Here is a 12,591-nt window from a genome sequence, read left to right on the forward strand (position 1 = left end):
AATATTTTTATTTATAGCAAATGATAATGTATTCAAAATAATGGACACAGCATAAATTCATATTTAAAAGGGTAAATTCTTGGTCATACGATTGTTAAAAGTTTTTTAATTTGGTCACTTATTTTCAATTTTATCACTTAATTTTAGGATTTTTCATTTTAATGTGTTAAATTTTTTAAATAATAAAATTTTCATATTTTACGTGTTTATTGCATGCCAAAATTTTCAATATTTGAAACTAGTGTTAGCTTTGATTATATGGATAAAATTTTTGTAATTAATTAATTTTATTTTTCACACAAAACAAAATTCAAAATTATGAAATATCAGTTATTTGAGATTATTTTGTTAAAAGGATAGTTTAGAAATATAAAATAAAAATTAAAAATATAGAATTTAATTAATTAATTATAAAATAAATTTTAAAAATTTAAAATCAATAATTTATTTAAAGGTGAATTACCTAGTTCTTTTAGGGCGATTTCATTTTGATTATTCAAAATGAAATTTTTGCAATTTTGTCATTCAACTTTTAAGGTATTTTTATTTTTAACTATAATTAATTGTGAACATCATGTATACACTTTGATTTTTGCCACCAAAAACATACTTTTTTGAAGTATTGGTCAGGGTAAAAAAGTTAAAATTTAAGTGAATAAAAGGAAGAAACAAAAATAATGCCTTAAAATGTACTTGTTTACCTCATTGAAAATTCTAATTTTTTTCAATTTTTTTCAATATTGAAATAACCTAATTTGTTACTATAGCATTGAAATTAATTAATTTAATTTCCTAAAATTTTAAATTTTATTTTATGTTTTCAAGTTAAAATCAACTGAATAATTCATTTTTAATAATTGTTTATGGAACTCAAATTTCTTTTAATTATATGATCTTGAATATTCCATACTAAGCTAAAAGCAAAGGAAAATCCTTGTGAAGATAAAATTAGTTTAATTTAATTAAAGGTAAATTATACCCACAATCACTCAATTTTGTTGCAGTTGACAAAATAGTCACTTTGATTTTAATTTAGTCACTTAACTTTCAAAAAACAACAAATTAGTCACTAACTATTGAAAAGTGATAAATCATTCACCCATTAACATTTTTCGTTACAGGCCTACCGGGACAGGTGACGTGGTCAGTTAACTTGCCACATTGGATGAGGCAAAGTTTCAATTCAGTCACTCAACTTTCAAAAAATAACAAATCAATCACTAACGTTATCAAAAAGTGACAAATCAGTCATATATTAACATCATTATCGAAAAGTTACAAATTAGTTACTTATTAATATTTTTCGTTACAGGCCTAACGAGAGAGGTGACGTGGCCAGTAAACTAGCTAATGTGGCCAGTTAACTTCCCACGTTAGACGAGGCAAAGTTGAGTGACTTTTTTTTCGTCATCCCTTTTCTATTTTTTTAATAAATGGCCAATATTTTTTACTTTTTGTGTAAATGACCCAATATGTTTATACTTTTTCTTCTTCATCCCAACAATCTTGTCGTCACTGTCTCCACCATAACCATTTTTGGAGTCACCATCATTGACTTCCAAACCACCACCCTATCTTTTTTTTTCTTTTTCAACCTGTCCAATAGAGGAGCCACAATAGTTGGGATTTGACTGTCTTTTTCTGCTGCCCAAAGCCATTAACTCTGAAAAAACCAGATCGAAACAAGATTGGAGACAATTTTGGGTCAAACTATTAGTACCCACAACCAAATCGGTGAGGAGAAAATACTCTAAAGCAACATTCAAACGATTCAAGATCCAAAATGACTTGAATTTGTCGAGATCTTCATAGGATATGATGATATAAACGAAAGGGCTGTTGATTAAGCTAAACAACACTAACTCCATTTCCAACATTATCAAGTTGCATAAAACAAAATCAAAATCAAAATAAGGGGAACATCCAGACAAACCAAATAATCTATTTAACCCATGATTTTCGACAACAAAGGAAGTGGTTCCTCCAAAGGGACAACCAAATGTCGGCAAGTGAAATTCTGGGTCGAGTCAATGATTAGCAATATCCTAAAGTCAAAATCGAACTGGATATTGTAGCAAAGGTGGATGAGAAATGGATCAGAAGAAGAGCGGCGAAAATGATCAACAACGAAAGTTAGGGTTGAGGTGAGGTAAGCCCAATCCTTGGAAAGGGATTTGAATTGAATCACGAACCTAAAGGGTAATCTAGAAAGGATATCGAAAAGGGTATTTTGGGGTAATGGCAATGAGGAAGCCATGGTTCTCAACTTTCTTCCTGAACAAGAAGAATTTATTCAAGGGTTTTATTTGTTCTTCTTTTTGAGTGTTTGGTTTTTTGAAAGTTAGTAGGACTGATTTGTTATTTTTTGAAAGTTGAGTGACTGAATTGAAAGTTGAGTGACTGTTTTGTCATTGAGACCAAAGTTAAGTGACCATTTTATCATTGAGATCAAAGTTGAGTAATTTGGGGTAATGGCAATAAGGAAGCCATGGTTCTCAACTTTCTTCTTGAACAAGAAGAATTCATTCAAGGGTTTTATTTGTTCTTCTTTTTGGGTGTTTGGTTTTTTGAAAGTTAGTAGGACTAATTTGTTATTTTTTGAAAGTTGAGTGACTGAATTGAAAGTCGAGTGACTGTTTTGTCATTGAGACCAAAGTTGAGTGACCGTTTTATCATTGAGATCAAAGTTGAGTAATTATTGGTGTAATTTACCCTTATATATATTTTGGGTTCAAAATAACGTGATGGCCAGATAAATGCCAAGTCACTTTTCTATTACGTCTGTAAAGGAAAATGGTTAGTAAGATTGATTTGCTATTTTTTGAAAGTTGAGTGACTGAATTGAAATCAGAATGACTATTTGTTAGCTGCATCAAAGTTGAGTGACTATTGGTGTAATTTACCCTTTAATTATTTGGAAAAAAATTTCCTTTTGCTTTTAATTAGCATGCCGTATGTTCAAGAAAGAAAAATCACTTTTTAAGCTTCAAGCATTCAGTCACTATTTGGTAAGTAATTCTAGGTCTTTTTATTGTAATTTTTATATTTTTGAGGTCATGGGAGCTTGATTTAGCTACCACATGTATCAATTTGTTAAAAAAATTTTATAATTGTAATTGTTGATTTCTTGAAGAAATCGGTGTTGAATTGATAAACTTTTAAGCTTAGATTATAAAAAAGAACTAAATTATAAAGTTTAATTGTTAGTTTTGCACATAGGGACTAAAGTGAACAAAATATGAAATTGATGTGAAATTTCAGTATAAATATATAGTAGAGAGTCCCTAAGGGATGCAATCAAAGTTGATTTTCAAACTAGGCTTAAAATTGAAAGATATTGTTATTTCAATTTTAAAGACTAAATTGAATAAAATGTAAAATTTTATGGTATAAAATGTAATTATATAGGTTCATATATATCATGGAATAATATAAAAATGTTTGGTATGGATGAATTGTCTAAAATAATTGTTTAGATCAAGAATTGGATCAAACCGGAGATAAATAAGGAAAAACTAAAGTTGTCGAATAGTCCCGAAGATTCAATTTGTTTGTTTCTTTGACTAGGTAAGTTCATATGGTAATTATAATTTATATTGTATGTATTTGAATTATATTTATGTATGTTTGATTGTAAATTAAATTGTTTTTGAAATGGTACAAATGGTGAGAATTGGACTAAATTGAAAAGTGATGATTATATGTGCAATAGATGCTCTTGTGAACTTAGTAAATGTTAGAATATGACTGACATGCCAAAAAGGGTTTTATGCACATTTATATGAGATTAAGTAGAGATATTATCGAGATCTAGCATTTGTTGCGACTCACAATGTAATGGCCTAAATTTAAGGTTATCGGAATAATGGTTTCGTAACCACAAATTCGATTTAAAGAGAAATTTATTTTAATATTTTTGCATGAATATTGATATGATAGGAAAATCGTATGAAAATATCGATAGAAAAATTTTACCAATTTAGTGGTTAGTTAGAAAAAGAAATTATTGAAGAAATTGGGTAAAAACAAGGTATCGAGACCTCGATCTCGTAAAATCGAGTCAAAATTATTTTTATAAACATTTATGGAGTGTTAGTAATATGGTATTAAAATTTCGTTAGAAAATTTCTACGTTTGGGTAGTTAATTAAGTGAAAAGGACTAAATTGAAAAGGGTGTAAAAGTTACTAGAAGGGTTAAATAGCTCAATTGTTAAATGAGGCGGGACATAAATTGCAAATAAGCCCAAGAGGAGATGTTTTGGGCGGCATAAGTTGAGAAAAATTAGGAGAATTGGTGAAATAAGGGCAAAATGGGAAAATAACAAAATTTACTAAAATAAAAATGAGACCAACTTGTAATATCTAGAATTCTCTTCATATTTTCTTCATTTTCATCGGCCAAAAATGTCCTAAGGGTTTATTCAAGCTGGTATTTCATAATTTTTTCACCAAGTGAGTTAATCCTTGCCTTTTTCTTGTAATTTTTGTGTTTCTAAGACTTTTACAACTAGGTCCTATTACTAAATTCATTAGTTTTTGATTTCATGGATGAAATTGAAAGTCACCATGGTTGAGTGCTTTAATTTTATGATGAAATAGCATGAAATTGAAGCTTTAATTTGTTTATGAGATGATTTTATTAGGTAATTTCAATAGAAATTGATTTGTAGGACCTAATTGTAAAAAAGTTTGGAATCAAAGTCTAGTGCTAAAATTATGATTTCCAAAGGTTATAAAGTAGTTTAAAGTGATATAATAAAGTGTTAATTGAGAACAATCATCTCAATTGAGAGGTTAATTGAGCAAGGACGAAATTATCATTTATTGAAAGCTTAGGGGAAAAATGGTAATTAACATTATGCACTAAAACAGTTTTGGACAGCAGCAGTATGTTAACTTTAAAAAATCACCATAAATTGTGGAAATTTAATTAGAGGTTGAATAAAATATTAAATTAAAGAAACGGTGTAAGCAACAGAATTGTAAATCATGAGATATAATAGGTTTTGTGAGATAAGGTCAGAATGATTTCAGGTTCCCCTGTTCTGACTTTGGAAAATCATCAAAAATTGGAGAAAAATAATTAGGGGATTAAACTTATATGTTTAAAATCCTTAATGAATCTATTTTCAAAAGAAACAAACAAGAACATCATTCGAATCCTGTACGAGGAGATAATTAATTTTTAGTGAAGAAGGGTTAAAACTGTCAAACAGAAAAATGGGGATGACTTTAAAGAATAAAATGTACTTATTGGATAAACCAAAAATTCTGAAAATTTTATGGTAAGAATATATGTGAGTCTAGTTTCGGGAAAAATTAGCGGATCTTAATTTGGAGTTCCATAGCTCAAGATATAAATAATTTAGTGACTATGACTCAAGGAGACAGCTCTGAATGAACTATAAATAATAATGGGATTATAGAGAATGTTACATATGAACATGAAATGTATTAGATTAATGATTAAATTTATTTATTTAAATCTAGAAAATTCAAATACGAAGCTAGATCGAGGAAAATAAAAAGTTCAGGATTAGTAGATTTTTGTTTACAAACAAGTATCGAGGTTAGTCCGTATAACTTGAATTATATTCTTAAATGCTTGAAATGTTTGTTATTGATGTGAATATGATTTGAATGTTAATTGTATGAAATTGATGAAACATTGATATATTTGATAAAAAGGGAAAGAAATCTCGGTTGAATGGAAGGAAAATTCGATGGATCTCTGAAAAGGAGTTGATGGTAAAAAGGATCTAGCCCAGACGGGTGATCCTATCCTGATATAGCCCTCTAGAAGAATATGTGGAAAATGGATTTAGCCCGGACGGGTAATCCAAATTAGGGTCTGAATTTAGCCTGGATTGGTAATTCAAATCCAAGCTCATTAGAGTAATTGTCATTGCAGGGGATTTAGCCTAGACTGGTAATCCCGACAATACTCTATGAGTTTATATTACAAGGGATTTAGCCTGGACTGGTAATTCCACTGTAAGGATGAGGTTCGCGGAAGTGTGCTCTCTGAAATGGAAATATGCGCACATGAATATGAATTGACGGACCCGGATTTGTACACTTAGGTGTACCCCTGAAAATCCATCGAAATTCTGAGAAATTCACCAGGATAAATATGGAAAAATAACAAGGAAATGGAAATCATGGTATTGATGAGCTTATCAATCATGGTATATTTATTATTGATACATGAAAATTATTGAACTAACTTGAATGTTGAGTTTTTGCATGTTAAGGGAATAATGCATTGAATGGATGTATGGATGTTTATTGCATTGTATTGAAAATATTAGGTAAGTATAATTCTTGTTACATGAGCTTACTAAGCACAAAGTGCTTACCCTGTTTCCTTTTCCTCTGTGTTGTAGTGTTAAGAGCTCGGAGGTTGGATTTGGTCGGAGACGTATCACACTATCAACCTCAAGATCTCGGTATATAAAGAAACTTTATTTTGGAAATCAATGGCATGTATAAGCTAGTAAAGTAAATGTTAATGTGAAATGAATGTATGGTTAGCCATTGGTATGGCTAACAAATTTTGGTTTTGGTAAGTGATGAGGTTATCTTATGAATATGTTAAATCTATCTTGAAAATATGTTAAAATGGATTGGTTGTGTTGGATTGGTCTCAGTTTAAAATTGCAGGGAATATTAGATATTTATATAGGGTTTATATTGAGTTCATTAAAAAAAACTTTGGGATTTTGCGAAAAATTTCTTATGGTTCCGATTTAATCCCGGTTTGGTCTCGATGTATGTTTTGGGCTTCGGAGGCCCATCCAAGGGACGTCATGACATGTTTCGATAAATGAATAGTATTTAACTCGTAATATCGAAAAATTTATTTGGTAAAATCTAGTAATGCCTCATACCCTATTTCGACGACGAATACGGGTAGGGGGTATTACACACAAATACATATGACATAAGTTTAGCTTGGACGAGTAACTTGATGTCATTTTAAAGGTTTAGACCGGACGGGTAGCCTAACATGTATATATTCAGCTTGGATAAGAAATCATATGTGTCGTTATAAAATTTTAGCTATGTATCTGAGTAGTTTACTAAAGTTCAACGAGCGAAATAATTTATATGAAATGAGAAATTTGAAATGAAAATTATTGATCTTGATGTTCACTTGAAGAAATGTTGAATTGAACTTGAATAAAGTATTGGAAAAATGTCTTGAATATGATTACATTATCCCTTGATTGAATGAATTTGATATTTGTTATACAAAATGACATGAATTGGTATGATAAATGATTGAGTTGCCGTATGGTTTGATTACATGTTAATACTCACCTTATTAATGCTTTGTTTTGCCATGTTTAGCCAAACTATGTCAAGTTAAACTTGTTTATTGTATTTAGATAAAAGATAATGTAAGTTTTATTTAATGCCTATGAACTTACTAAGCATCCTATATGCTTACTTAGTTGCTTTCCTTTTTCCATGTAGATCGTCACCTTGCGAAACACGTCAAGTCGGATCGTCTCAAAACTCACACTATTCTCATTTTGGTAGCTATTTGGTTATCTTGTGTCAAGGAATTATGATATGTATATAAGTGTTTTGGTATATATTTTGATGTATAAGATGTCTTGATGAGTTTGGTAACTTGTGATGATTTGGTGTTTTGATTCATATATGAAGATTAATATGTATTCATTTCATGCTTAATAATGTGATGGTCTATGGTTAAGTGTGTGGCATATGGAATGACATTGAATGAGATTGAAATTGGTATTTTGTTTGATAGGTGAATGGGATAGAAATGTTTTAGAACATAATTAACTTGAAGTATGCTTGAAACTGTGGCCTAATATGGCTAGTGATAGTTATGTTTAACGTCTCTAAGTTATGGACATGTATATGTGTTCATAAGTAGTTATAATGAAATTGAAATGGTATGTTTCAAGATGGTATTGAATTGTTTAGGTTTAAATGGTGTATAAATAGTGATTGACTTGATAAGAACTTGTACATAGATGCTTGAACTATTTGGCAAGTTTTTGGTATGTTTTGATTCAATTGAAATTTGTATTTGTTGAACATGTTGATAGGTTTGGTTGGAAACTCTGAAATAGGTACCAAATGGTTCGTTTTTGTCAAAACATGGTCCACTTCTTGACGACCAAATTATCTCGTCGCAACATCAACCGATAATGAGTCACATCACGATGTTGAGTGGCCTGAGGTCATGACATGACAAACTGTTTAGCGGCGACACAACGTGGAGGTGATGACGTTGCGGCACCAACCTTGAATTTCTAAAACTTTACAATTTGGTCTTATTTCGTGCTCGAGTTAACAAAAGAGCTTTCGTAAGCTCGATTAAGACTAAAAATTGTTTATTAAGCCTAAGATGAATGTGGTTGACATTACATTGTATGTGCAATTGATTATTTTGCTGTGAACTTGACTGTAGTTATTCCGACAACAAATGTAGCATTTCGTAACTCGGACCCGACGATCGGGTTGGGCGAGGGGTGTTACATTTTGTTTCTACCGCTTTTCACTTTAATCATTGATTTTTTTTACCGCAATCAATACTTAAACAAATAATAATTTTTGGGTGACCAAAATGAAAGTGCAAACATGATGTGACGTGTACAATTAACCGCCATTAGGGATTTAACGCTTGGGTGACTAAAATGAAAGTGCCCTAAAAGTTGGGTGACCAACTAGGTAGTATACCCTTTATTTTATTGATTTTGATGTTTTGAAATTTAAATTTCAATATTGAATTTTTTTAAGAATTTTCTACAATGGGATAAACAAGTACAATTTAACAAATTTTTTAATTTATTATTTTAGTTTCTATAGCTTTTTCATTTTAATTCTTAATTATCTTTACACAGATCAAGAATTAAAAAAATATTATTTTCGGTGACCAAAATGAAAATGTAAACATGATGCGGACATGATTTCGCGTGTACAGTTAATCGTCATTAAAGAATTAATGCTTAGGTGACTAAAATAAAAGTGCCCTAAAAGTTAGGTGACGAAATTGTAAAAATTTTCTTGAGTGACCAAAATAAAAACACCTTAAAAATTGGATGACCAATTGAGCAGTTTACCTTATTTAAAATGCGTTGTAAAACTTTTATGTTTAAATATTAAAAGGATAAAATATAAAATGCATTATAATTTTTTATGTTTTATGTTTAAATATTTTAAGAGTAATATTTAAAAGAGTTAATTGCATTAGACATCGTTAAACTATGAGGTTCATGTTAAATTGGTCCCTAAACTTTAAAACATTCTAATTATATTTTTAAACTATCGATGTTATATTAATCATGTCCTTTCGTTACTAAAACTATTAATTTAATCGCCAAATGACACGCCAAATCTTATGAAGCTAACTTTAAAATGAAATATATATATGAGATAATGATAAATTTAGGTGTCAACATTTACATCTTTTGTCAATTTGACCCATATTCTTTTTTTGAACTAAATTTGATCATTAACTTTTCAAAACCAATCAAATTGTTTTTTTAAAAGGAAATGTTGACTAAAACTATAAATTTTTAACGATGTTGGTGTGGCAATCGACATGGCAGTCTATGTGTACTTTATGTGGGCATGACATTGTTTGTCTTATATGTCACATTGGCAAATAATTTAAAAACTATAAAAAATTCAAAATCCAAAAATAAAAAAAATTATAAAAGGTTCATTAAAATAAAAAAAATAGCATGAAGTATATCTAGAATGTCATACAAGCTACCATGCTAAAAAATTTAACATTTTGGTCAACATTTCTGTTTTAGAAACAACAGTTCAACTCTTTTTTGAAGATTGATGGTCAAATTTGACTCTTTTTAAAAGGTTGAGAGCCAAATTTAACTCAAAAGAAGAATAAGGGTCAAATTGACAAAAGGTGAAAATATTAATGGCTAAAATTATCATTATACCAAAATTTAAAAATAGAACGTTGTCGTATAACTTAAAATTAAAAACTAACACTAAAGAAAAATTGAAAAAAAAAAGAAAGAAAGAATGAACAATTAAACTTCTATAGAAGTTTCAAAAACTTCAAAAATTAAGTTTTGCAAACCATCCATTTTTATAATTGTCGAAACCATTTTTAGGTTTTGAAAAATGGGGATCGACTTTTAAAATGGAAGTGGAGTCGCCACCAATCTTTTATTGTGGTGTGATCGGATCACCTTGAAAATAATTTTAGGTTTTCGAATTTTGAGAAAACAGGTTCGGGAGTCGGTTAGGCACGAGGAATAGTTAGCACCCTCATGACGCCCAAAATTGGTACCGAATTGATTGTTTAATGCCTTAATGTCGAAATTTTGAAAAGATTTTAAAATGCGATCCTTGGAAAAGAAAATTTGAATAAAATAAATTGGATGATGAAACTCACTTATTTCCAAGAAATAAATTGACACACTCAGTAAGTTAGAGTGTAACATTTTAGATCCTCGAAATTAAGTTTATCTTTTGATTTTTTTTAATATCTATGCATTTGAGAATGATATCCGACTTGGGTCAAATGAAGAAAAATCAAAACCCAGTAAGTTAGGGTTCGATTTCACCAAATTCCTAAATATCGAATATTGCCTTTATTTTTATTCGTTAGAAAAATCCTCATCTCGAGAACAATATGTCATATCCAATACGCTAGGACACAATGCATCAAATTCCCGAGAATGAGTTTTTTATTTGAAATTTGTGAATTTATTGCAAAATGAATACTTGGCTTTCTAAATTCATCGAAAAATAATCGCAATCCAGTAGGTTAGGACACGATCTCTCTCGAGAATCATGAATGTCAAATATTTTGAAAATTTATAAAATATGATGATTTTAATGCTTTGACGAAACCCAAAATGTATATTTTCTAAAAGGTATGCTAAAAAATTAATGTATAACATGAAACAAATACTTTAATCTAAATCATGTATATATATGTATTTACAAAAATATATATAAGCACATACAAGTAAATTTAGAAATATGTGTGTGCATACATTTAGCACCCATATAAATATACATATAAAAGATGGAACATGTAAAACAAAAACTTATAAATATTTTAAAAATATGTATGAATATTATAAAAATACATGTATATGTACATGTGAAAATCAATAAAATAAATATATAAAATTATGTATATATATATCTAAAAATACGTAAGTATGAATAAAATATAAAGCACGTGAAAATTTAAAAATAAATAAACAAATAAACAAAACCATATAAAAGAAATTTTAAAATGTGCAAATGAAATATATGCATGCATTTATAAAAGTTTTTTTAAAATATGTATATGTATTATTTTAAAACATGCGTATGTATATAATAATAATAATAATAATAATAATAATAATAATAATAATAATAATAATAATAATAAAATCATAGTATAACATAATTAAAAAATGAATAAAATAGTTAAAAAAGGGTTAAATTGAACTAAAAAAGAAAAAAAGCTAAATTCGAAGTAAATTTAAAATCAGGATCACATTGAATGCGCGAGCAAGAGTGGAGGACCAAAAGGGAAATTAGTCCCACCCTTCCCAAAACGCTGCGCAGCGATGGGCCAAATTGAAACAGAGAAGAAATATTTGGCTCAATTTACAAAAGCCAAAATCGGTTTGATTGCAGTGCACCACAAAAAAGCAGGGGCTAAATGCGCAATTATACCATTAAAAGCCAGAACGCGCGGATCCTTCCCTCGGGTCGGGTCACCGCGCGGGTCAAGGCCATCTAAACGGCGTCATTTTATTGCGTTATTTAAATGAAAAAAATCTTAAAAAAAAATAGACATTTGCAGTTTTTTTAAAGAAAAACAAGTGCTGCCCCTTTTTTGCTTTGCTAGGGTCTCGACCCTAGCATCCTTGCGCCACCGTTCGCCTGGCCAGCGCTCCGACCGCGACGGAGATGGCCACCATTCGGCGTCTTCGACGAAAGAGGTAAGATCCCCTCCGTCATTTCGTTTTTATTTCTCTTCTTCGTGTGAAAGAATAAAAGAAAACAGTAAAGAAATGCCGAAGAAAAAAAATGGCGAATTCACCTTTTCGAATCTCTCTTCTTCTTTTTTTTTCTTTTTTGTTTCTTGTATTCAATATATGCGTGTAATGTTTACAGTGTTTGTGTAGGATTTTTATATCCCGATTTACAGAGAATAAAAAGCAAAAATGAAAAAATAAAAATCTCCCCTATTCTGTTCTTTTTTTCCTCTTTTCTGTTGTTTTTGTTTCTTTCTTTTTGTTGTTTCTTTGTGCTGTGTTGTCTTTGTTTCATTTGCAGTCTGTTGTCTGGCTGCTTGTGTGTGGAGGCGTGGTAAATGCAGTTCTTCATGGCGCTAGGAGTTTCTGGAAACCCTAGGAGTTTTCGGTTTCTGATTTTTCTTGTTGGGCTGCTTCGTGATTGGGCCAGGGCTGGTGTTTGGGTTTAGGTTAGTTTGGGCTTCTGATTTGGGCCTGTAATGGGACTTTTGGACATTCAATTTCTGCTTTTATGTTGGTTTTATTTTATTAACGGGCCGGGCAAATTGAGTCTGTTACAATAATATTATTTTTTCTTAAAGTTTTCCTTTTAAA

This window comes from Gossypium raimondii, chromosome 4 (assembly GCF_025698545.1).
Source record: "Gossypium raimondii isolate GPD5lz chromosome 4, ASM2569854v1, whole genome shotgun sequence".
Lineage (NCBI taxonomy): Eukaryota > Viridiplantae > Streptophyta > Magnoliopsida > Malvales > Malvaceae > Gossypium > Gossypium raimondii.